At 42.0% G+C, this 26,703-nt stretch overlaps 1 protein-coding gene across 4 annotated transcripts in view; it reads right to left on the minus strand.

Annotated features, from left to right (window-relative positions):
* Positions 1-26,703, minus strand: part of ZNF385B (zinc finger protein 385B) — a 1,043,801-nt gene that overhangs the window by 634,337 nt on the left and 382,761 nt on the right. The gene's annotated exons all lie outside the window — the stretch shown is intronic.

Here is a 26,703-nt window from a genome sequence, read left to right on the forward strand (position 1 = left end):
AATAATACTTTTTTTTTAAAGATTTGATTGCAATAGGAGATTGTATATACTCAACTTTATGAAAGTATTTATGTATACTTTCATGGTTGTTTTACCAAAATAAAGTAAATACTACTACTACTACCAATCTTTCCTTTAGTTGACATGGGAGTCCAGTCTCATAAAAAATTAAGCAGGTGAACATGGTCAGACTGATGGAGTAGATGAGTAAGCAACAATAATTCAAGCTTTGGGCAAATAATTTTCGCTAAGTAGGATTGCGGTATTAAAAAGGCACAAATTCTTGCAAAGGTCACAAATGTGAGGAGAATCTGTGGTGGATTTTGTTTCAGCTTTAAAAGCATTGTCACTCATGGGCAATTATTGTGATATGTATGTTGAGATGAATCATGGCCAACAAATTGAGAAGACATGTAATAGGAATACAGAAGAACTATTACTTGTTTACTGATAATTTAGATTTAGAATTTGCCATTACAATTGCCAAGGCTATTGAGAATTCAGACCCTTACTTCAAAGAGCTATCTGCTCCTAGTCAGAAGAATGTACTTGGAGAAGTTCCACGTCCCCAGCGTAAATTCTCAGTTAAAGATTCCAAAAATGCCAAGAACTCAAGTGCAGAAAAATGAAAGATGAATAAGGATGTTAATAGCAATGATCAAAAACCTAAAAATACTATTGTGAGTTTTAGGTGTGGTAGCAACAGTTGCACATCTGCAGCTAAGCACTGCTAAGCTTTATACCAAATATGGTTCAGGTGTGACAAAAAGGGTCATATTTCAAGAGTTTGTCGCATGTCACAAAATTCCCTGGTATATACTACTGGTGAAAGAGGTGCTCAGGGTAAAGATGATAATTATGTTGTCCTTAGTGTGACAAGTCATAAGAAACATAAAAAAGTGTTTGAAGATGGATTTGGCAAGAATTATATTTCCTACCATAAATATAAAACCTCCTAATTGTGACATTCATCTTAATGGTGTTGTAATCCAAGTGATGGACGATTCTGGCTATCCTTTTACCATTGTGGGTTTGGGGTTGTTTTAAAAAGTAGAGCCCCTTGAATTGAGACTTTATAAGGTAAAACTGCTTCCTTATGGGACTACAAAGATTGAAGGTGAAGGAGAATATGATGGTTAATTTGAAGTTGGGAACAAAGTTGCAGATGCTGTTATTTATGTGGCTAAGTTTGGATCAGACCTACAAGGGTGAAATGACCATGGTGAATTAAATATCATATTAGATCCATACCATTTTGCTCAGGTTACATCTAGAACTCAGTTATTGAATATCGATGTGAATGTTGCATGAATGTAACATCTAACATGTCGAGGATCCAAAGGTTTCCTGATGTGTTCACTGGTAAATGTAGTGGTTTTCAGCTCCAGATTTTACTAAAATCCAGTATGGTACCTGTGGTTCACAAAGTTTGCAAATTACCACTGTGTTTAAGAGATGATCTTAAGAAAAAATTAACCTGATTGTATGAGCTCAATATTGTTGAGCCCATTGAAATCTCAGAGTAGTTGACACCAATTGTACTAGCCCATAAACCAAAACATGCTATAATGTTAGCCATGTATTTGCATGATTTAAATCACAACATCTGGGTGGATCACAAACCTCTTTCCAACATTATTGAAATGCTGTGCACAGGAAAACAGGAACGATTTTTACTACTCTTAATGTATCTGTGTCAGGAATCCCCAAGGTGCCTCCTGCGTTATCTGCCAGCAGGGATTAGGGTTAAATCATATCTCTGTTCTTGGTTAAACCTTCATGTTTCTAAGTAAACATAATGTGCTGTGTTACACAATTGGTTTTATCAATGCGTGTTTGCTAATGTGAGCAGGTGTAGACATGTGCTTCTAATTGGGCGTGGTGACTCATCTCAACTGCTTTCCTGATTGGCTATAAATATCAGAGTGAAGAATGCTTTCCTGCTTGGCTTTGTTTTGCTTCCTGATCTCAGCATCTGACTTGGCAGTCCAGCCCCTGCTGTCATCCTTGTATTCAGGACTTTTGAGGCAATTCTTTTGTTCGTTCTGGTACCAGCTGACACCAGGCATTCCTCCAGCACACCAGAAAAGACTGCAGCTAAGTGACTAGTATTGTACTTTGAGCGCCGCACTTTCCTAGAACAGCTGGTATATTTCAGACCTCGTACAAAAAGTGACAGTGCAATTTTAAAAGAGCATTTACATGACTTTTCTTTCTCTAATAGCATAACTCTTGGATTTAAATTGTGTCATTCATGCCTGTGTTTTAGGTTTGAGGAATCTGCCTTTTGAAGGGTTTTTCACACACAGAGTGAAACCAAACCAAACTGTGCCACCCTAACTGTTTGAACCCAGAGTGGACGTTTGTATTTCTTGGATTGTTTTTGTTCCTTTTAGTTTAACCCTATGCATGCAGGAAAGTTACATGTGATATATTAATGCCCTTGTTTGTCTTTCTTGTGCATAATAAGTGCAACCACAGTTCTAATTGTAGTGTGCAACAGTGAATCTCTGTGAAGCCAGCCCTAGAGTCACAGTACTTATTGTTATGGTACTCAGTTTGGGTTTTTGGTAATGCAGTGTTAGTAATTATGCCAACAGTTATTATCCAAGAAAAGTGCTGGAACATCCCTGTGTTCTTCTACCGCTCACGTGCCCATATCAGAAAGAGAGATTAATTTTCAATGGAGTTGAGCGCACTAACTCTACTATCACTCTGTCAACAACGACCTGCCCCCCGAACATACAGGGTGCCTGGCTGGCCCGGCAAGACGTGGCAGTGTTTTGTCTCTTTCTCTTCCACTCCCTCTTTCCTTTTGGGACACCTGCCAGGATTTCTGTGTCCACCAGGAAGCGTGGAGAGGTGTTCCAGGAGGTCGAGGACATACCATCGCCCCTGCAGACATCCTGCTTTTCAGGTGAGTGGCCCTGTCCTGACAATCTGCTGCTTACCATTAAATTGACTTAACAGATTACTTTGAGTACCACACATTTTGTTATTATTCCTGAAGGTGCCTTTCATTAAAAATGTACGCCTTTTGGGCTGGCATCAGCCTCTTCAGTTTTTAAAAGATTCATAAGGTTGATGTTTCAGGATCCAACAGGAGTTTTAAGGATCAAACAGTAATTTTATGTTTTCAAGATAACATACATTTTTTTGGTGAAAACATGAAAAAACATGGTGAGAGGTTGGACAGGGTATTGTTGGTATTGAAAGATAAAGGTTTAACTTTGCATGTAGACAAATGCAAGTTTGAGGCCAGTGATGTGAACTATTTAGGCGATCACATTAGTGCATACAAAGACATACAATCTAAGAGTAAGATTATCAAGGCTAGATGCACTGCTTCCTACCAACAAAGAGAAACCATACCTGGGTTTGATAGAGTATTATTCCAAATGTGTTCTGCATTTTGCACAAAACGCTGCATCGTTAAGAGAGCTGTTGAAGAAAGGGTGTGCATTTGTGTAGAGTGAAGAGTGTCAACAAGCTGTGGAAAGGATCAAATCAGATATAGTGAAAACTTTACATTTGAAAGCTTTTGATCCTAATGATACTAACATCACTATAAGAAATGCCAGTAATGATGGTTTAGGGGCTGTATTACTGCAGAGAAGAAAAGATGGGAGGGAAGAAACAATCACATTTGCTTCTAGAGCTTTGAAAAGGTCGGAATTGGTACACTCCACTATAGAGAAGTAGGCGATGGCTTTGCGAGGGGGTGCATAACACTTTAGAACATATGTCTGGGGCATTCCTATTGTTTTGCATATGAATCATAAACCGTTATTGGGCTTATTCAGTACCAAGGGTGGTGGTAGGGCCACACCCAAAATTGACAAATGGCAGCATCAGTTACAGGAAAATAATGACCTTTTAGAGTGTTTTGCTTGGAGAAAAAAATTCGCTGTAAACTTCTTGTTCAAGTTGCCATTGGGATTGAAGATGAAGTTACCAGCGATTAGGTCATAGAGTGTACTACAGATAAAGTGCTTGTATTATCCAATCATATGATTTCAGAACAAGAGTGGAGGGATGCTTTGGCTCAAGATACTGTTTTGTCCTAAGTTAGAAATTGGATTCAAAAGGGTTGCCCCTAATACTAAAGGTCTGAGCATGGAAATGTATTCCATATGTGCATGTTGCATTGCAGTTGACAAGTGGATGGGTATGAAGAATTGAACAATTTGTGGTGCCAGCCACTTTTAGAAAGAAAGTACTTGAGATGGCCCATGAAGGGCATTTTTGTATACATGCAATGAAAGGTAGGATTAGAGAAACATTTTGGTGGCCAGGAATTGATTAAACAGTGGAGAATTATGTGCTTGATGTTGAGAGTTGTGTTGTAAGTAACAAGTGCCTTTCCACCAAACCTTCCCCTGTAACTCCAATAGAGATGGGTGTCGCCTTGGTCCAAGATAGGCTTGAACATTTCCAGTCCTTTTAAAGTTCCTGTTGAAGGTCTTACATATGTGGTGGTGATAATTGATGATGTGTCCAGGTTGCCTGTAGTTGCATTTGTAAACAATATTGAGACCTGCAAAATATTTTCACTAACGAAGGGTATCCTTCTGAACTAGTTACAGATAACAAGACCCAACTGGTTTCAGAGGAACTTAAAACATTTTTGGGTGAGTATGGCATACACACCCGTACATCTTTGTATCATCCTAGAAGCAATGGGTTAATGGAACTGTTTAATCGTACACTGAAGTGTCAATTGCAATTAGCACTAGTTAACAAGTTGAACTGTAAATGTACAATGAGTGAAAAGGAATGGTGTATACGTTTCACACCCAATGACACTACAGGTGTCTCTCCTTTTGTTTTACTTAGAGAACGTGGTCCAGGGTCTTTGTTGAAGGGAGAATAGATGGGGCATATTAATATTGACTTTTCTATGGTAGCAGATGTCAAGATAAAAGTCGTGGACAGATATAATGGTAGTACCAACAATGTTGTGAAAGTAAGAGAGGATTGTTGGGTGCTGATAAAGAAACCAGATCATGTGTCCAAGGGTAAATCAAAGTATTTTTCTCCAGTAATTGTGGTGCATGTGTGGCCGCATGCAGTACGTAATAGTGATGGACACATTGGGAACAAGGGCAGACATAATAATTCCAGATGATGTGGTTCGCAAACGCTTTGCTGATGCTGATGGAATGAGGAATGTGATGATGTATCACATGCTGAAGAATGTGATGATGTATCAATACCTCATCCACAACATTCACCTGATGCAAGGCGTATGCCTGGCAAATTAGATGATTTGGCACAATTTAAAAATTCAACTCTTCGGTTTGTTAACTGACCTATCGATTTTATGTTTACACATGTTATTTTTTATTTAACACAAAATCCAGATTTTTGTTTAGGCTACCAAGTTGGTTATTTTAAATTTTATGTGGGTCTGTTAACCTTTTATGCTGCTATTAGAGTGCAGTGTTTTTATTTGCTATTCGATATAAAGGGGAGGGATTGAGGATTCCATGGGACACAGGTGTAAGGCGGTTGAGCAACGGTGTGTAGCTGGCAGTCACTTTCCATCCAAAATGAAAAATAGACTTTTTCTTCAGCATACCAGGTGTCCCATTTCCTCTGAAGTTCCCAAATGTGTCAAAGAAAATACTGTATAGCAAAATAATAGGCTAATACATTAGGTATTCTTGATGTTTTAAAAGCTGAAATGTACCTGCTGCAATGGCTTTAAATGTTACATAGTTCTCCAGGCCAGCATACAAACCTCACATACTACTGAAGCATAGAGACAAAGGAGAATCTAACAAGGTGTGATTTGTGTAGATCATGCCAGATCTCCTTTTCTGTAATGTCCTTCTAATATCACAGTGTTTAAAAAGCATGTGCGATCATTTAGATTCAGATGAGCAGCAAGCAGTCCATCAGACCAGCGGAGACCTTGGCCTCTAATCTGTTGAGGACTGCCTGCTGTTTTCAGAGATCCCCACCTTCCCGATGAGCATTTCTCTGACTTAAGTGCATCCTCAGGGGAAGTGAATGTATTCTTAAAACAGTACTGAATGTCAAGTGGATGACATGTCTTTTTGCCCGCTCTGGATTACTTTTTTTGTATTTCCTAAGTAAACTTCCTCAGCATGAATCTATTTGTAAAATGCCCCTGACACACACACATTCTTCTCTTTGTGTATCAGTGACATAGATTGTTTTTGTCTGCATTGGTCTACCACTCAGACCTATGATAGACACCCCACCCTGATTTGAGTGGGGCTACCACCACTGTGACCCAGTACTTTTGTGGCAGCTTACCACATTGTTGAAACAGATAAATGAGAGGAAATTATGGCCCAGATTTATGAAAAAGTGGCGCATCAGCTCTGATGCTCCACTTTTTCAGAGCCCCCTACCAGTGCCTAACAACACCATGGTTGTGCTGTATGTATAATATATGACACACCATGGCAGTAGTTAGGAAAATAGCATCAACAATTTTGACTCTACTGTGGCGCTAAGTTTGACACTGATGTAGCAAAGTGCAAGGAGGCGCATTGATTACAATGTGTGTGGCATGTTAAAGCCTGTCCTTGACCAGGCATTAAAAATGATGCCAAAAATGCAAAATGTTTGCAGATCTCCTAATACCGGAAAGCCCACCTTGCATACATTATGCTTGATGCATGCATAATGTGGCGCAAGGGGTCGCAAAGAGGCGCAATGCATGTACTGTGCCACTTTGTAAATATGGCGCAGCGAAACTTGCCCCCTTGAGCCACATTAGCATTAATAAAATGATGCTAATGTGGCACAAGGAGGTGCTAGGCCTTCTTAAATCTGGCCCTAAGTTTTAGGACTAGTTTGTCATTTGCAGGGCATTCGAGGTCAAAAAATATGGTGGGAACATGTAAGCTTCTCTTTCTTGGATTTTCCTGCATCGCTAGACTGGCGTATTCCATAAAGATTTCTGTGTGCTGGGTGGCCATGTATCCAAATTCAACAGTCACCCCCCACCATGGAAAAGTGCAATCTACAAAATGTCACCTTACATGGTTGTAGTTGCTCCCTATTCCAGTCCTGTGCAATATTCCCACCCACAAATATGGGGTATTATTTTTATCAGGAGAAATAAGGAAATGCAGGCTGGGAGGATTCTTGAAGCTGAACAAAATTCCAGTGTTCCCAGCACATCCAGTGGATAAATGTGTGTTCCTTAGCCGTAGTTTACTGTTTGCAAGACATTTTTAGTAATAAAAAGTGATGGGATTCTACTATGACCCAACTGTTCATGGGGTTCTTTGGTGACAACAGACAGGTGCCCAAGTACAGCAAACAAGCTACGTGCCTAAATGCTAGTGCTTTATTTCTTGAAAATGTCACATGACAGGGTTTTGTCCCTCCATATGATATGCCCACCTACTCGTGTTGGGTACTGTTTATGTAGAGACAAGGGTAGAAACGCAGGGTGTTAGGACATTTGCTCATATTATTCAATTAAAGACAAAAATGAATTGATGTTGAAAGTAAGTATCCGCAAAAACAACTGTATTACATTTGGTGCATTCCAAGTTTTGCGTGCTACAAAAAAAAACTATCCCTAACTTGTGAAACTTGGATCCAATTTAGAAATTGAGAATTTTCCTTGCTACCCAAATTCGAAACATTTTATTTTTAAAGTGATGAATGATTGGTACACATTGAGAGAGCAATGTAATTCACTGCCCAGTTCCTGGCACTGTCTGCCAATGTTTTTAGAAAACTATTAAAGTTATCCATCTCTGTGACCCAATTAGTGTATAGTGCTCTGTCCCACTTTTGATAGACGTGCCCTTAATGTCTGATCCACCTTTTTGTCACCATTTAAAAATGTTTCATTTATATTCGAGTTGTATTAATTCAATGGTCGCCTTTCTTGCATATAGTGGTGCTATAGTGCAAATATGGATACGGTCATATTGCACTTTGACTGCTATCTGGTTTTAGATAGGGTTTACATTAGGAGAATACCCCTTGGATTAGCTCATTGCAGCAGCAGATCTTTATTTCGCGTTGAACGCTGCAAACTGTGCAATTCCAAGATGCAAAGAGATGCCCTGAAGTTCACAGCTTATTTTTTAGAAAACCTGTCCAATCCCTGCACGAAATCCGTTCATCCAATTGAAGGCATGACCTTGCTGCACTGTCAAAGTCAAGGAAACCTAGGGAGATCTGCTGGCATGTCCTGAGCTGATAGCTGAACTAGCTAAACTGACTGCGCTTCCGCCATTCGCAAGATACTCTGGTAGGAGAGCTTCAAGCTGCTCTGTGAGCTGTGTCAAGGCGGGAAGTTCTAGTTTGCCTTCATTTAATATCCCAGTGGTATGATTCACTAGAAATTTAACCGGGAAAATTAAAGACACCATCATTACTGAAAACCGTTGAGCGATCGTTTTATTTGTGTCACAGAGCGGACTGTGACAAATATCTAATCTTATCATTACCCACCGGAATGTCCTGTGGACGACAAATCATATTTCATAGTCAGATCTAAGACAACATGTCATTTCTTTCGTATGCTACATTGACAACCAACCCTGTCAAGTACCACAAAAATGCAGCAAGGAAAAATACTGTTTTTCAAGTCAGAGGACTCCACCGCACACCGACAAACTATCATTTTTTAGGACACTTCCAACCAGAATTGCAATTAGCCCTGTAAAAACGAATCTTTTTCTGTATATACACAAGTGACACATTATGGGCCTCATTGCGATCCTGGTGGTCAACAGACCGCCAGGTTCACGAATGGCGGTCGGGCCACCGCATTGGCGGTGGTCCAAGCGCCGTATTTCAACACTGGCAGTCGGACGGCAGGGGACCACCAGCTCCGGCAGGATCAGGAATCAAGCAGCCCTGCCTGGGGATTACGACTTTGTTCTCCGCCAGCCATTTTGACCTTGTGGGAAACTCTTAATGGGACCGGCATGGAGGTAGCCAGTATGGTGGCAACCTCCCCGTCTGAAGTTTGGTGTAAACCATCCGCCAAACTCATAATCAGGCCCTATGTGTTCCTTACAGATTTATTGCAGATGCAGCTATGCTTTAATGTTTCAAGGGCTCCAAATGTCTATTTTATTTCCCCATTTAGGAGTGGGGTTGTTTTTTCTACACTAATCTGTTGTGAACGCTGTCAATATTTTGGAAGTATAGATCTCTGTCAGATCTACCTACCTTGAATATATATATATTGTCAAAGGTCAAAGATGTGCAGTGAAAAATAATAAATCTATACTTTACCTTGATCTACTTACCTTCATGATATTATGGAAGTCAACATTCTAGATGCAATAGTTTGCATGGGTGACACTGAAAACTCAGAACTGCAGCACTGCACCACCACCCAAACTCATCACTCTACAGCCAACAGCTTCTGACTCACACAAACATGTCAGCACACTAAATACTAGAGATGTGCAGTCTAGAATCCACTGTATTCCTCTTTAATCCATTACCAGACACTTTCTGCCCCTTTATCTCACTCTTGAGAGGCCTTGCTTTGCCCATCTATGACAGTGTTCTGTCTTTTCTTTCTTCTACTTTCTGCTTTATTTGTTTTCTCCTCTCTTGCTCTTGGAGAAATGTCAGATGAGGAAAAGTAAAGATTTGCCCTAAACAATGAGTGCCCCGTAAGCCCCACCAGCAACCACCGGCAAAAATTAAGCACAATCTTTATCCTTTATCCTATCCTGTCTCAGTCCTCGCAAAGATTCCGGTGATCAGATTTTAGCAAACCGCTGCTGCAACGCACTAAAGAACTAGCATCCTATTACCCACCATCATGAGTATTTCCATCAAAGTCAGCAGTTCCTTGCCACCATAAAACACTCTGATCATTCCACTGGATGTGGCATTTCCTAATTCCTATCAAACAATCTCAAGTCTCTTATAGATCACAAAAATCTTGCAAAAGTTGAACAAAGCCCGACTTCAATCCCAAAAAAGACAATACAACCTGGGCACTCTCTCATCTGACTTCTGCCCAAGGCACGTCATTGACGCAGCCGTAACCTATGTCTGGGATTGCACACTAGATCTTACAGACTGAGGCCTAGATTTACTAACATTTCATGCAACGCATTACAGCAATGCAAGCTGCTGCACTGTGTGAAGGGGAGAGATCTGACCTGTGCCATATTCACAAAGATATGAGGCTGTTCAGCTCAATTCCTGCGCTGGCACACTTATGGCTGCCTAGCACCAATGCAAGCACTCTTGCCCCATGGTGCAAGAGTGCCTGTGTTGCAGATAGGTTTCTTTTTGTGCAGTAAGGGATACCTCCCAGCACAAAAATAATCGTTAGAGGTTTATTCTTCTTTGCATGAGTGCTGCAGAATGCACACAAGCAAACCACAAGTACAAAGGCGAAATTGAAAGATTTCTCTTTCTTTTATTACGCCAAGGCCGGGTAGGCATACTATTTCGGCGAGATCCAGGTTTACCAACTATAGTAAATATGCGTTTGTGTCAAAATACATGGGCAGATGCACAGGAACACTCATGGTCCACCCATGTAATGCCTCCCTAATATAGGGTAACTAACAGAAGGCAGTGCAAGGTGCTGCATGGTGTTACTTTGCAGGTAAAAAGTGACACAAGGCCACACAAATATAGATTAGCGTGGCTTTGTAAATGTCACTTAAGAACATGCGTTGCCTTCCATCGACTTGCATGATGCAAGGACGACACAAATATTTAGTAAATCTGGGCCGACGTGTCTCTCAGCATACTGATTCTCTTATACATCCTCACTGCCTAAAACATGGCGGGCCACAACATTTTTGCTCACCAGCAACAGCTCCTGATGGACCACAGCCAGGCATAAGATCTCCTCTTCGTGCACCCAAGTCATCTGTGGGTTGCCTCAAGACTTTTCCCTGCTCATCAGCATTTACCTCAAACCCCACCAACATATCATTTAATCCCAACACATCCAATTCTACTCTTATTTAAAAGATAAATAGATATACCTACGAGTCCCAGATGAGAAAACAATTTCTAGCCACGTTCACTTTCTTTGAGGCTTCTGACACCTGGATGTACATAACATGCTAATTTACTGCTTATAATATTAAAATCATCACAAGATGTTTCCCAAATTACTGGTCAAGTCTGGACTTCAAGGCTAAAGCAACTTATCTGCAGAACAGACTGACTGGACTTCTTCCACCAAAAGCAGTTTTGCCAGAGTCGTGTGCGATATTTGTTCATCCACTTCACCAAGGAGTGCTGCTGAGTGAGTTGCCTCATATTAGGCCAGATGCCCTTATTACCACGAGGTAAGGTTAGGCAAAATTCTAGATGCACCTCTGCTTTCAACACGATTTTGCTTGAAAACAACCCAACTTCCTGAATATTTTGAGTTTTCTACATTTGATGAGTGAGTAAGCTTTAATCCAAAAACTCCATTCTCGAGTGCCTTGAGGCTGGAAGAGACAGTGGGCATGATTCCCAAGCATACTTTTGGAAATACGTTACATGCAACATGACACTCTCTGTAGAACATGTGAAAACCTGTGGCTTTCGCTGCTTTCCAGGTTTACTTGAGGGAATGTTTTTGAATTGAAAATATATATATATATCTCCGCGCGTACTTTAACAATTTTTTTCATGAACTTAGCCCAGTGATTCTGTCCCTGAGTACAGTGGAAATCATGACCCATGAAACTCACTGAACTGACTAAATGTGCATTGCTTCATCCATATCACACATACTTAAAAGAAATTAAGAGAGAAACTTCACCATAAAGAGTGAGCAGACTAACCTGAAGAACTGTAAGTCTGACCCCAGCACAAGCTTGAACAAAGAAACTGACATACATCCACCATGCAGCCAATCAGAAGTAGCCCCTGCCTCAAGTATTCCAAGTTCCCTTTCCTCTGCAAACTTTGAAGCTATCTTCTGAAGCAGATAGAGAGCCACTGCAGATCCCGTGTGTTTACTTCATCTGCTAATAGGTCCCTCTACAATAATTTTAACTCTTTTGCCAAAAGGGACCACGACCACATGCCAAACTGATGGCAACAGACCTTCGGATCATAGCTCCCTCTTGTAGAGATGTCAAAGCTTCAGAATGGCTATGGAATTAGGTTTGTTCAGCAAGACCAACCTTTTTCCAGTCAGTCGGTTTCTATGAGTGCCAAAGCCTTGCCCCACGAAGATAAACCTGAATTCAGTTAGGTCCTTATTTAATGTTTAGCGGACAGCCAATGTACTGGAGATACAAATAAATACCTAGCAAACATTGTGTTTGTTTGCATCACTTGATATTCATTCATTGTTTCTTTTTCTGAAACAAACTCCAAAAGCAGGAGTATCTTTCCCACATCCATTCTTCCCTTTCACTACTATCACCTGGCGGCCCTGAGATGGATGGAGATACGCCATCAGCTGAGAGTCCACCTTCAGAAAACCAGATATTTCCTGACTCTAAATGAGATGTGGGAAAGCAAGATTGGCAGGAGAAAGCTCCAAGTAAGGTCTCTCGTCCAGCACACCCAAGTCTGCATGCCCCGACAAATTACAAGGGCAGAAGAAAGCAGATTATGGTTAGGCCTCTCACATTGCCATTTGAAGCACTACTGAGAGGTCATGATGATGCCACAAATGGATTCGTACTGATGCTCATCCAAAGCATGCTGGATGCTTTCACTTTGACAGAGTACCTTCAGTGAAAGACCACCATGTAAGATTGGCAGATTTGCAACAAGGACATCCCTGCTGTGCTAAGAAAATTGCTATCACATGAGCCATACCTCAAATATGAGCACAGGAAATGTATACATTTTCAGTTACATAGATTTTGTTCAGATGGAGCTGTTTCCAAGCTATTGGAAGCACCAGAAGACAAAGCCCCATTTCTTTGGCAGAAAACATTAAGGGGCATATTTACAAGAAAGTGGCATATCGGTACTGATGCACCACTTTTCTTGCATCGTCCCTGTCCAACCTATCAACACCATGGTTGCTCCATATTTACAATACGGTGCACCATAGCGGCTGTTTGGACAATAGCATCAACATTTTTTCTGCTATTGTGGCACTTTGCTGCACTAGCGTCAAAAATGTTGACGCTAGTGCAGCAAAGCACAGGAGGCCCATTGAAATGGGTGCGTAATTTTAATGCCTGCTCTAGGCAGACGTCAAAAGTGATAAAAAAATGCCACAGTGAAATGTTGTAAATTTCACTGTGCCATTTTTTTGGACCTCCCTGCGTCGGAAAGCCCCACTTGCATACATTATGCCTGGTGCAGACATAATGTGGCACAAGGTTTTGCAAAGTGGCACAATGCAAGCATTGCACCACTTTTAACTACGATGTGGGAGAAAGTACTCCTTAACGCTTCCTTAGCATCAACAAAATGATGCTAGAGTGGTGCAAAATGGTGCCAGCAGCTTGTAAATATGCCCCTAAAAAAATTGCTGCCCTACGTCACAAAACCATAAATATGCCCCATAGTGCTAAATATGGCCCTTTAAATCCTGACTAAAATACAACACTCGAGACATACATAAAACAGATGGCCGCTGTTTGGTTAGCGATTTCAGAAGTTATGATATGAAGACCTCCCCTTAATATTGATACTTATTTATTCCACGTGTGTGTGCGTGCGTGCACGCGCCATCATACAAACTGTGGGTTATACAAATCGAACAGAACATCATGCAGGCACCAGGGCCTGCTCTCCATGAGCGCCCCCCCCGCCAGCAGCGGCAGTTGCAAAACCTTTACCATAAAATGATACCAAACAGTGTTTGTTATCGTTTCCTTGTCAAGGGGCTGACCCATGGGGGTGATGAGTGTGAGGGTGAGTGCTCAGCACTCCCCCTCAGAATACATGTGTGTTTGGCCGGCCGTCTAGGCCAAACACACATGCGCAGTGGGCTCTCTCCTGCCCAGCGACACAGTTGCTGGGCTGGAGAGAGCATGCACAGGCTCCCAGTCTGCCTGGAAGCGCCCTGGCTGGGCGCTCCAAGCCAAACCTGACGCTGCTTTGAGCAGCGTCCGGACTGGCCGCAGGGGAGGCTGGGAACCTGTGCCTGCCTCCAGCAAGCATAGGAGCGGAGTGCAAGGCATAAAGGTAAGTTGTTTTTTAAAAAATATATTTTATTAATATTTTCTCCTCCCACAGCCCCCTGGCTCCTGCCGTGCGCACCACTCCACCCGTCCCTTTTAACATCCACTAGCCGCGACTGGCAGGCACACGTCCTTACACATTTAGACACCCACATTTGCAGAAAGTTATCAAAATCACAGCCAAACAAGACATATAGACACAACCTACACAGACAAGTTTGAGCTTTTACCTGGAAACACTGGCATATAAAGACGACTCCAGAAATGTTTACTTTTGCAACAAATAAATATTGTACTGTGGAAGATGACTTCAGAAACCAGAATGCACTCTGGTCGTACTTGTGCCCATACTTGATAAACATACTTGATAAACAAGGCAGTAGACTCCTGCATACCAGAGTGCTGCGAGGCCTGTGTGAATTATTTACACCTGAGCTGTGTTGTACAACTTGCATAAATGATACCAATACAGCTTTTTGAACTCGTGCACTTTTAAAGCTGAATACATATTGTGCCTGCTTGCAATTTGTGCTCGTGTTAAAGTGTAAAACATGTAAAAGACAAAAACGAGGGCAGTCAATGTGTTTCCAAGGCCTGTATTCGCTTCTTACTTAAGTAAAGCGTTGCTTAAAAAAAAAAAAAGACTATCCATTTGCTTCAAACTATCACATGACGCAGCCTGTCTTCATCTAGGAGCTATTCACACGTTATACACCCACCAGGGTTCTTCCCTCTTCATGGGCCCACTTGTTGCAGATCCCCACGATCAAAAATTCTCGGGACGGGTAGGTGTTTTGTCTACTTGGTTCTCTTCCTTACTCTTTCAGAATCACAAGATCCAGTTTGCAGGTAAGTATATAAAATTTAAGGTACTTTGAATAGTTATACTTAGAACTTTGAATGAAATCAACAATGTATACAGTTTTCTTTAAAATGGCAAAAAGCTATTTTAAAAGTGGATACTTCAATTTTTAACAGTTCCTGGGGAAAGAAAAGATTTAACAGTGTAACAGGTAAGTACACGACTTACAGTTCTTATCTCTGGGTTTTAGGTAGTCGGTCGTTGGGGCTTCAAGGTAACCCCAAACACCCACCACCAGCAACACAGGGCCCATTGGGTGCAGAGGTCAAAGGAGAGCCCAGTTAACGTGAGCTCCTATGGAGATAGGGGGTACTCAGAATCCGGTCAGCCAGCAGGTAAGTACCTACGACTCGGAGGGCAGACCAGGGGGGATTAGGAGAGCACTGGAGGGACCACAAGTAGGCACCAAACACACACCCTCAGCAGCACAGGGGCAGACGGGTGCAGGGTACAAACAGGACGTCGGGTTTCCAATGCAGATCAATGGGGAAACCCCGGGGGTCACTGAGAGGCTACAGGCGAGGTCTAGGGGGTGTCTCTGGCACACCACTGGTTGGATAGGGCAGAGGGCCGCCTACTGGCCGATGCTGCACCGGGGGTCAGGTTCTCCAAGGCCTGGGTTCTGTGGGTGCAGTGTGTCCTTAAGACATCGGATATCTTCGTCTGGAGCTTGCAGTCAGGGGGGTCGTCTGGATTCTCTCTGCAGGCTTCATCGTGGGGGCTTGGAGGGGTCGACCCACGGTGAGCTCTTGCCCACAATCACCTGGGGACCCTTTCTTGCTGGGTGGGCCACCTGGACACAGGCCATGGGCATCGGCTGCACAGGGGTCAGGACTCATGCATCCAAAGTGAGGTGGGAGTCCTTGGTAGAAACTTTCTTTGGGACAGAGCCTCTGTCCTCAGGAGTTCTTGGTCCTTTTGGGTGCAGGGCAGTCCTCTGAAGTTGGCAGAGGTTGCTGGGTCCTTCTTGCAGGTTCTCTGGAGACAGGCTGGTAGGGTTGCGGCCAAAGCAGTTGTCGTCTTCCTCCTTCTCTGCTGGGGTTTCAGCTCAGCTGTCCTTCTTCTGCTTTGTAGGTCACCAGGAATCTGGTGAGCTGGGTTCAGGGAGGCCCTTAAATCCTAGATTTAGGGGCTTGTTAGGGTCAGGGGGCAGTAGCCAATGGCTACTGTCCCTGAGAGTGGCTACACCCTCCTTGAGCCCACTCCCTTTGGGGAGGGGGGCAGATTCCTATCCCTAGTGGTCCCTGTCCTCCAAACCAAGATGGAAGATTCTGCAGAGAGGGGGTCACCTCAGCTCTGGACATCTGGACACCTTAGGGGTGGTCCTGGCTAGGGTGGTCACTCATCCCTGTTTTTCCTAATTTTCCTGATGGACTTGCCGCCAAAAGTGGGGCTTTGTCCTGGGGGAAGGCATCTCCACTGGCTGGAGTGCCCAGGGGCACTGTAACCCAAGACTTGAGCCTTTGAAGCTAACCGCCAGGTGTTACAGTTCCATCAGAGAGAGGTGTGAAGCACCTTCACCCAGGACAGGCTTTGTTTCTGACCACAGAGTGCACAAAGGCAGTCACCCCATGTGGTCAGAAACTTGTCTGAAAGTGGCAGGCTGGCACAGATCGGTCAGTCCTACACTAGCAGATGGACTAACATACAGGGGGCATCTCTAAGATGCCCTCTGTGTGCATTTTTCAATAAATCCCACACTGGCATCAGTGTGGGTTTATTGTGCTGAGAAGTTTGATACCAAACTTCCCAGTATTCAGTGTAGCCATTATGGTGCTGTGGAGTTTGTAATTATAAACTCCCAGACCATATACGAAATATGTCTGCATTGCACTTACAATGTCTAAGAATGGACTTAGACACTGTAGGGACACATTGCACATGCAGCTATGCCCTCACCCGTGTTATAGTGCACCCTGCCTTAGGGTTGTAAGGCCTTCTCGAGGGGTGACTTATCTATGCCACAGGCAGTGGTTTGTGGGCATGGCACCCTGAGAGGGACGCCATGTCCACTTTGTCTTTTTCTCCCCACTAGCACACACAAGCTGCAAGGCAGTGTGTATGTGCTGAATGAGGGGTCCCCACAGTGGCACAATACATGCTGCAGCCCTTAGAGACCTTCCCTGGCTACAGGGCCCTTGGTACCAGGGGTACCTTTTACAGGGGACTAAACTGTGTGCCAGGGCTGTGCCAATTGTGGAAGCAAAGGTACAGTTTTAGGGAAAGAACACTGGTGGTGGGTCCTGGTTAGCAGGGTCCCAGCACACTTTCAATCGAAGTTGGCATCAACACTAAGCAAAAAGTGGGGGATAACCATGCCAACAGTGGTACTTGAATAACAAATGTGCTATTATTGTTCTAATAAAACATGCACAATATTATCATGGTGACAACAACAATAATAATAAATCTTGCTATTTTTCGCATTATTATCAAGTTTAACTGAATTAATAAATGTATTTTAAAATCAAACAGGATTTATAGAGCATGTCTAATTGCCCCTGAGGGTATCCAGGTGCTGGGAACATTGCTGCTAAGGGGATCAGTTGGACAGCCAGGTCTAGAGTCCTTTCTTGAACTCCAGAAGTGAGGATAAGGTCCATAGGTGAAGGGGAGATTGTTCCAGGATTTCGTAGTGAGGTACGAAAAGGAGCGTCCTCCACTGTTGCTTCAGCAGATGCGGGAGTTGTGCGCGAGGGAGAGGGAAGCAGAGTGCAGATGTCTGGAGGGTTGGAGGAAGTTCAGGCAGTGGTTGATGTATGCTGGTCCTTGATTGTGAAAGGCCTTGTAGGTGTGGATCAGCATCTTAAATTGACATCTCTTCTGAATAGGGAACAGTGGAGCTTCTTAAGGTGAGGGGTGGTGTGGGTCCATTCGGGGAGGTCGAGGATGAGTCTGGCTACTGAATTCTGTATGGTCTGTAGACTCTTCAGGAGGTGCATGGTAATTCCTACGTAGAGTGCATTGCCATAGTCTAGCAGCTGGTGACTAGGGTTTGAGTGACAGTTCGTCTGGTGTTGACAGGGAGCAATTTAAAGATCTTAAGGGGCATGCAAAAAGTGAGAAAGCAGGAAGAAAAGACTGTGTTGATCTAGTTTTCATGGGGAGCTTGCTGTCCAGGATGATGCCAAGGTTGCGAGTGATGTCTGCCGGAGTGGGTGCTAGTCCTGGTTCAGTAGGCCACCAGGAGTCATTCCACGGGGAGGTTTTGTTCCCGAAGATCAGCACTTCTGTTTTGTCTGTGTTAGATTTTAGGCAGTTGTTATTCATCCAGTCTGCGATGCCCATCATGCGTTTGTGGAAGTTGGCCTTCGTGGTGGCGAGGTCTTCAGATAGTGATGGGATGAGCTGGGTGTCATCTACGTAGGTTATGATGTTCATTCCGTGGGTTCTGATGATGTTGAACAGGGGGATCATGTAGATGTTAAACAGTGTAGGGCTGAGGTGGAAATAAGCTGACACCCCTGTGGTCACTTTACACTAGTTCTGAGTCAAGTTGCTACTCCCACTGGGTGGGACGAAGCTGACTACTAGGACAATAGAGATAGCAGGCCCAGATGTCAACTATATCTACCTGTGACAGTGGAGGGACCTTTGGAGTTAATCAAGTTACTGAGCAGAGCCCCCAGGTCATCCTGTCAAGGAGGGAAATTCTACCCCCTCCACCTACAACCCAAGACCCTTTGTCACTGTCTGGGAACAAAGCACATCATATTACAAGTGGGCCATAGGCAGTCATGTGACACTTAGCACTGGCTGATAGGCCTTCTGGTTTTAAGCAGAAAAATATTTTCTAAAAGTGTAATTTCCAAACTAGTTTTTTAAAATCTGCCTTGACCATTACGCTGGATTTTAAATTACTATTAAAATGAGACTTTGAATTATTTCTCTTACTGCTACTGATCTGTATTTAGCACTTAATTAGTGTAACAATGTATTCTAATGTTTGCATATGGAAGCAGTCAGATTTGCTACAGTGAATATAGCTTTTGGGAATATTTCACTGTAAGGACATGTTCAACATAAACCTTTATGTGTCTTACCTTTAAATATCATGCACTCTGCCTTTACAGGCAAAAAGGCTTATTTCGGGGTGACATTAATAGTTAGAAGTAAATTTAGGTCTGCCTGTTTTGACAGACCAAATTGAAGTTTAAAACTGCCACAGGTGTGTTACCTGTGTGCAGCTATCATACTGCACAGGACTGAAGTCTCTCATGCCCAGGCCCCACATTTGCGCGGATGCACATGCATGCATGTGTAACCAGGCCAAGGTCCCTTGCCTTAGCTGCACTCCAGCCCCCTTATCTTGAAAAGTGGACACTGGTGCTAAATACACCCAGTCCAATTTCCATGCAATTTCCTTGTTTGAGACTTAGGTGGGAAGGCTCATCACCAGTAAAGGTCCATAAACCATGTGATCAAAAGCAAATAATCCTGGGGGACTAAATGGATGGAACTCAGTGGCAAAAGCGTGGATCATGGTATAAGTGTAAATATAACTTTCCTCGTATTCCATGGCCTCTTTGCTAGGCAGTTGTGAATAGGGTGGGCGTAACTTGTGTAATTTTGGGTAAGATAATTCTGCAAAATTTCTGAAAGTATATGTGAAATCATGCAGAATTATGCAAAACATATCTTGCATGGAAAAAAATTTGCCCAACTGTCTTTTCGGGTAAAACTTAAACTCGAAAATGTAATTTCACGTTGATTTCCAGTTGCTTGCATTTTTGCATTTAAAATTTACCCAAATGGTCCATCCTACCTGAAAACTTTACTGATCATCGACGTCAAGGGAACTGCCACTCACATTCACAATACTGCCATTCGCATTCAGATTTGTAGCTTGGCACTCAAAAATTACCAGAATGATCCACACAGATACAAAATCTACCTCGAATGCGGCTCACATTCAAAAATTATTTAAACAGTACATCTCATGTTAAAACTTCTTCCAAAATTACATGACCTGGAGTAATAGCATAATCTTGGTAATTTCATGTAGATTTTGTTGCATGAGATTTCTGAAATTACGCAACTGCTCTGGTGCAATTAAAAATGTATCCAGGCCTAATCGGGATACTATGCTGCTGAGCCAGGACTTTTCTACGCAGGTTTCTGATTTCCTTGCCAGGACCCATTTCGTTCCAATTTATATTTATTGAAGAACATCAGGAATACAGAGAAATATTCGGAAAATTGTGCTGTTGATGGTAACAAACTTTGAACTATTTTCTTAAAATGTATGTAAACTCTTCTAAAACTGGGGTCTGTTACATTAGCTTAGTGTTATCCTGTGATGTAAGAGGAAAGATGGTTTTTATTTTGTTGCCCGCGTTATGTATGAATGTCATGCATAAGTTATTATAGTTCTAACATAAATGTGCAAATTGCCAAAACTAAGGAACAACAGAATACTAACAATTTTGGTTACTTTACAGCTCTACACAAGTCTAATAGAAATCGTAACTCATTTACTAAGGAGAAAGCATTGTCACAAAGCTTTAGGTGGGTATTCAAGTCGAAGGGAGAAGTTTAATTGAACATGCATTTCAGGTACTTATTGATTGTAAGGTTAGTTTTCAGAAATGACAAATTTCACATCAGATCCCAGGGAATTTGTTACCCAGAGATATTTCCGGGTTATAGCCATTCACTTTTCCATAATCAGTGACAATTGCTTGTTTATACCCAGCAATGTTATTTCCAGAGTAAAAAGACCAAAGAGTCATTTGTTTTGTCATATTTAGCTGACCATTATGCTTATTGGAGTGTTATCTTATGATCAGTTGATTTGTAATTCTTCTGCCTTCTGCGAGCAGATGTGGAAGTTGTTTGATAGAAAGTTAAATACCCGCGCTTTTGATAATGAGTTGTTAAATATGAAGCAAGACAACCAAGATTTGTTGAGCTCTATTACCATGTTTAATTGTTAAGTAATTAAGACGTCTTGTCCTGAAGAGAAAATCATTATTTTATCAGGGATTATGAACTGTATTGAATTTTGTTCTGTCACAGGTAATGAATTCCCATGTTAAAGAGCGTGTAGACTTAGTGGTACAGTTAGATCATTGTCTTGGTGAACGTCATGCAGAGAAATAAAGCAGAGACAAATGTGCTGGGTGTACACTTTCAATCAGTAGCAAGCCATAATTTAAAATATTTTGAACCCATACAAGTAGATGTAAGGGACCCTATATAAAAAAACAGAAAAAGAAGAATGAAGCACACAGAAATTGTATATGTGTTGTGGAAGAACCGGTCATTTTGGGAAAGACTATCAGCTTAAGCCCAGAACATCTAATATTTAAGGCTAAGTAACTTCACGCACAGAAAGGCAGCAGCAGACAAAGAAATCTGAGCCGGTGACTATAGAAAGTGTTTTGTCAGAAGGAGACAACACCTAAGATGGTGGAGAACCCTTTCTTTCTGGCTTCCCAGACTCAACACCAGCCCTTTAAGAGTATCCTACATGGTTGGAGCATGTGTCATCTAGGGCCTTAAAAAATATGATTACGTCAACCCTGTCACGATCGAACTCCACTGGCTCTTATTATGGCTTCCTCAAAACTAGCTGAATTATTTATAAAGATATCTCAACCAGCTCTTCTGCCCATCTGGCTGACAAGTTCATTTTCTCTGGTGGTTCTCAACACCAGCAGACAGGACACTATCAGTCTAGGAACAAGGAAATTTAAAAAGGAATAAACAAGGCAACAGGTCTTTTCCATTTATGGACACACAATATGGAAAGACATCCCTGTATCCATCACGATTGCTGCACCCCTGCTCCAATTTAGGGAAGAATTGAAGACACAGCTCTTTAAAGAACACAGGAACACAATGCAGGAACATTACACTTCTGTTCTCAGAAAACATGTACCTCTCCAATTACTATTTGACTATATCCCTGCCTTTGACTCCATTGTCTTTAGGCTTGGTTTGCGTGGTCCAAGCAACACATACATATATATACATATAACTCAACATACACAGTGAATGCATTGTAATGCAACAAAACAAATGCATGTTTCACTGGGAGTCTAGGGGAGTGATTCAACTATTGTCACTCACGAGTGCCATTGTGACTCCTGCATCCATGAATGGCATTTGAGTGCATCTACTGCTGCATGACAATGAGAGGTCTGGAGATGGGCCGAGCTGCTCTGAAGCCATTCATAATGGAACACACTTATCTTTCCTGTCACAGACTCTATGGTACCTGGGCTCACAGAGCCCCTGACCAAGCCCATGACCACACTCATGTGATTAACATCCTCTTCTCTTCCCTCAAGGAGAGGACACCACCGCAGAGAACCGTACATCTTATAGTATTATGTGCCAACAATCGAACCACAGGACTGTTTTCAAACGTATCTTTTTCATTCACTGTTTTATGTTTGCATTTGCAACAACAGGAATCATTGTTTCACTGATGTTTATGTAGGTTTTAGACGTTTCTACTGAACCTTTATTTTTCCTGTGATGTCTTCTAATTTGTTTGGTTTCTCTGCCTGCACTCTTCCAAACACTGGCAACCATCCAACAGTTAGTTTTGACACTGTCCCTCTCCAGGACTTCCTATGCTACTATTTTATGATTCATATCTCTCATGTGTCTCATTCTATTGTTTTCACTAAAGAGAGAGGTACCCTCTATGTGTACAATTTAAGGTCAGGGACAAAGGGGAAATAAGCAATTAATAAATGTACAAAATCCCACTCAATCTGAATATCTTCTCAGATGGCTTATAAACAGCTCAAACGGGCTGACCAGAAGCAATACGCTTGCTACAATTACATTTGTATAAATGTATTTATTTAAAGCATTTTTTCCACATTTTGGGATGATTCACATAGTTTACTTCGTGAAAATATGCATCCTCATGCGTGATTCCATTGTATAATTATTGATTCTGTACATCACATTCCTTCGTTTTTCCCCTTAAAAGCACACATTGGTAACCAAGTAAATCTCCATGTACATATTTTCTTAAAACTAGACAAATATGATTCCATTACATTACACATGTCTGCTTGTACCACCCCCTCAATATCATACTACCACTCACGCCTGCATTTGTACTCAATCATTCATTCACTCACATATACCATACATCACCACCCCAGCCTCTCATCACATACACTCGATACTACAACGAGAAAAGAGATCTCCAATTTCAGACGTCGTTGTGTTGTGGGCTAGGATGTTCACGCAAAATCAGTCAACGCACGTTTCAGTGGAATTAATGGAATGTCCATCCACCTTCTACAGGATCACCTTCAAAATAATTTCACTACTTGTGGTATATAAGGGGTATTCTGCAAAGCAACATATGCAAGTAAGCATCTGGTCAGACTGAAATAACTAATTTGTACACCTTACTTTGCTACAACCTTAGTTAAAATCCATTGGTAGAGCCACGCACCAGAAAGTATGCCCCACCACCTAGGTGACTAGAGTGATACAAAGCAAAAGAACTGTTCAGTACCTTATACCTGATAAACCGTGAGATAAAATCAATTTATCACCAGACCTAAATTCTCAAGTGGCCGAATCACATGCTACAAAATGGAAGTCCATGTTCATACGTGCATGTGTCTAATCCCTGGGATACGTGCATGTGTCTATTACCTGGTATGATCTCGCAGCACTTCACCAGGTCCGAATTCTATAGTTCATACAGCCAGAAAAAAGTAACCTACTACTATGTAGCCCAGGGTTATATTGTCACTGTACACAGAAAAGACAAAAAACCTTATTTAAACAGACTTTTCCCCCCTGGGGCTATTACAACAGCTGCTTACGTTTGCTGATATATGAGCAATACCTCTAAAAGGGTGTCATGTAGTTCTATCCTGCTTGATGCTTCATAGAATCATGTGGGAATCATGTGGGAAGTGAATCTATGTGCCTTGTGTAGATTCTAAGAACCTGCAACAAACATTCACTGTATCCTTCTGTGAATAAAAATGTGGAATAAGCACTGTAAACCTAGCGTCCCATCAATGATGATTGTTTTATATTAACCTATTTCATGGAGCAGCCCACACCTGGAAGGTGGGTCCACCTAAAGCGGCCTACATTGCTGTTGCTCATGTTTTTTTCGGGGAATGCTCATCCCAGCACCTTATGTGGCCTAGTTAGAATAGAGTGGTGTCCTTGGCGATCATTCTATTTTTTTTTCAGTAATATCTGTCTTTCCATTATGGCCCTTGCCTAACTTTTGCTGCTGTTTTTGTTCATTCTTAATTATAAAATGTTAATTCCTTATTTACTGTTTTTAACATGGTGCTGTGGAAACCGATTGCACCTCCTCAAGCCAGCAGACACTTAAGTACTTTGAGCTCAGCGTGTTAAAGTCACAATTGATATAAATGGAATAAACATGTCCCTAGTGGACATTATGAGAATATTGCAGGTTTCAGAGGACCTGTGTGTTCAATAAGGGAGCAGGCTGGAAAAAGAATTATTTTATATTGGCTAACAAAAATGAGGTGATTTGCAGTATACTTTAAATGTGGGGTAGTGGATGTTTTATTCTTCATAACATGTTTGCACTATATCTCTCCAATAATCTGTTCAATCCATGTTTTGAAGGAGTTCTTCAAGTTGTAGATGTCAAATAAAGTTGATTCCATACTTTAAAAATAAACACAAAATCATTATTGCAACTATATATTCAACAGTTTGATGTAAGTCACTATTACAGTCGAATTTGTGGTTTAGAACGTGCAAATAAACTCCTGTTTTCCAGTAGTGATGTTCAGAAGTGAAACAGTCGTACAGCAAAGTATGTCTCTTACCAGGCAACGACTGACTTTTCAGGTAAAGAAAAAAGGGGGGGAGTTGAAAAGATGATTCTCGTTTTAATTGTTTATGTGACAGTAGCTGGGACTGGCTGAAGACATTGTGACTCCACAACTCTCTTGTAATGAATGATTCATTTTCCTATTGCAGTTTAGTAGTGGCAGCATATTTAGGCAGTAAAGAAAATTGTGTGAAGGGACTGCAGGCGTCCACAGATTATACACAATATCACTCATCCATATCCATCGGAAAAGAGTGAAAGTTATAAATGCCCCCCAAAGATATATCTGATTATTTCACTGACTGTTTGATCCAGTGCGTGCCTTCGTCACCTGATTAGGCTCGTAACTGCAAACATGGCCCTGCTCATAAAGCCATTAACAATTCCTTTAATGACAGAAAAATACCTCTATACCTCCAACCTTTTTATATATAGCAACGCTAGTTTATGGTCATCCGTCTTGTCAATGAGCTTCACCGCAGTGTGATCGGTGGATTAACGACAATACTGACAGTGTACCAGGTCGATGGGAAGGGCCTTCGCTCTAGAATGTAATTAGTTTATTTCATTTCTAAGGAACACTTTTGCAAAAGCTATCAGCTTTGACTGAAGACAGTGATGCCGACAATGAACTATAAATTGACCGTTTCCATAAAAAGATGAGCTAAATGAGAAACCATGTGCTCTGTAGAAAACTAATTTCATGCTTACAAAAGCACACCCTGGCTTGCAGCAAGATAGTGGTCCAGGGACGTACGGAGACAGATTAGCTGGCACAAATTAGTTGCTCCTGGTGCAGTCTGTTTAGCCAGGCTTGGCATGAAATTGCAGTGAATGAAAATTCTCGAATTTCCTCCACAAAAGATTCAATTCCTCACAAGTTAAGGTGTTCCACATATTAAAATAGGTCCCTTGTTTGCAGTGAAAAGAAAAAACTGATTGCTGTCCCGCAGAGCTCCCCCGTGAACGTAGGATACAATTGAAATGAATGCCCTCTAATGAATACCAAGCTTGAATCCACCAATCAGACCCCTTAGGATGCCAGGTTTAGATAATGGTCATAAAGCAGTAAAGGACAATGTGGTGTTTACTTGCCTATCGTGGTTGGGATTATTGCGACATGTGCTAATGGCCTTATTGCCACATCATCAACAGGCATTATCAACCTCTGAAAAGGGCAATAACAATTGAATATATTATCCCTTCAGGTTTAGAGGTACAAAACAATTAACTTCTTGAAATGGAAAAAGGGAACTCATCCGTGAAAATGGAACTGATTGTATAATGATGCTACCTGAGAACACCTCTGAGGTTCGTCACAGGACATGCTTACCATTCGACGAATCAGAACTTTAATGTGCGTCACGCCTCTAACATGATTGAATCACCTGAACGTGGGGGCTTCTTTTACAAAGGTACCTAAGAGACTTGCGATTCATACTTTTTATTTCACATCAGTTACACTTACACGTCAAGTGCTCATGTTAATTAAGACAAGATTGGGAACACATGATCCAGTGTATGCTGGTGTCAGGCTCTGCGAATAGATTACTGGTGGTTGGCCTGTGATTGACAGCGAGTTGCTTTCAGTATTAGTACAGGTTCGCTGACATAAGCTGGTGTGCATTTTGCTTCAGTGTCCATGTCAATTAGCTTCTTGGCACACCTGGCGAATGCCTGGAGAGAAGAGAAGAGCAGCCCATAGCTCGTGCACACGGATTGTGGGATGTGTTACTATGACATCAGCACCGTGTACAACTCCGCACGCATACTTAAAAAGCAAGAAGTCAAAATTACTCACAGGCTGTCACAGCCAGTGTGGACTTGAACAAAAGCGACCAGGAAAGCAAGGCGATGCATATGTAACATAGAGTTACTCTTTGCAAATGGCAGGCACATTATCAGATCAAGTGGAGAAATACTCTATAAGAGGACCGTGTAATCAG

This window comes from Pleurodeles waltl, chromosome 3_1 (assembly GCF_031143425.1).
Source record: "Pleurodeles waltl isolate 20211129_DDA chromosome 3_1, aPleWal1.hap1.20221129, whole genome shotgun sequence".
Classification (NCBI taxonomy): Eukaryota; Metazoa; Chordata; class Amphibia; order Caudata; family Salamandridae; genus Pleurodeles; species Pleurodeles waltl.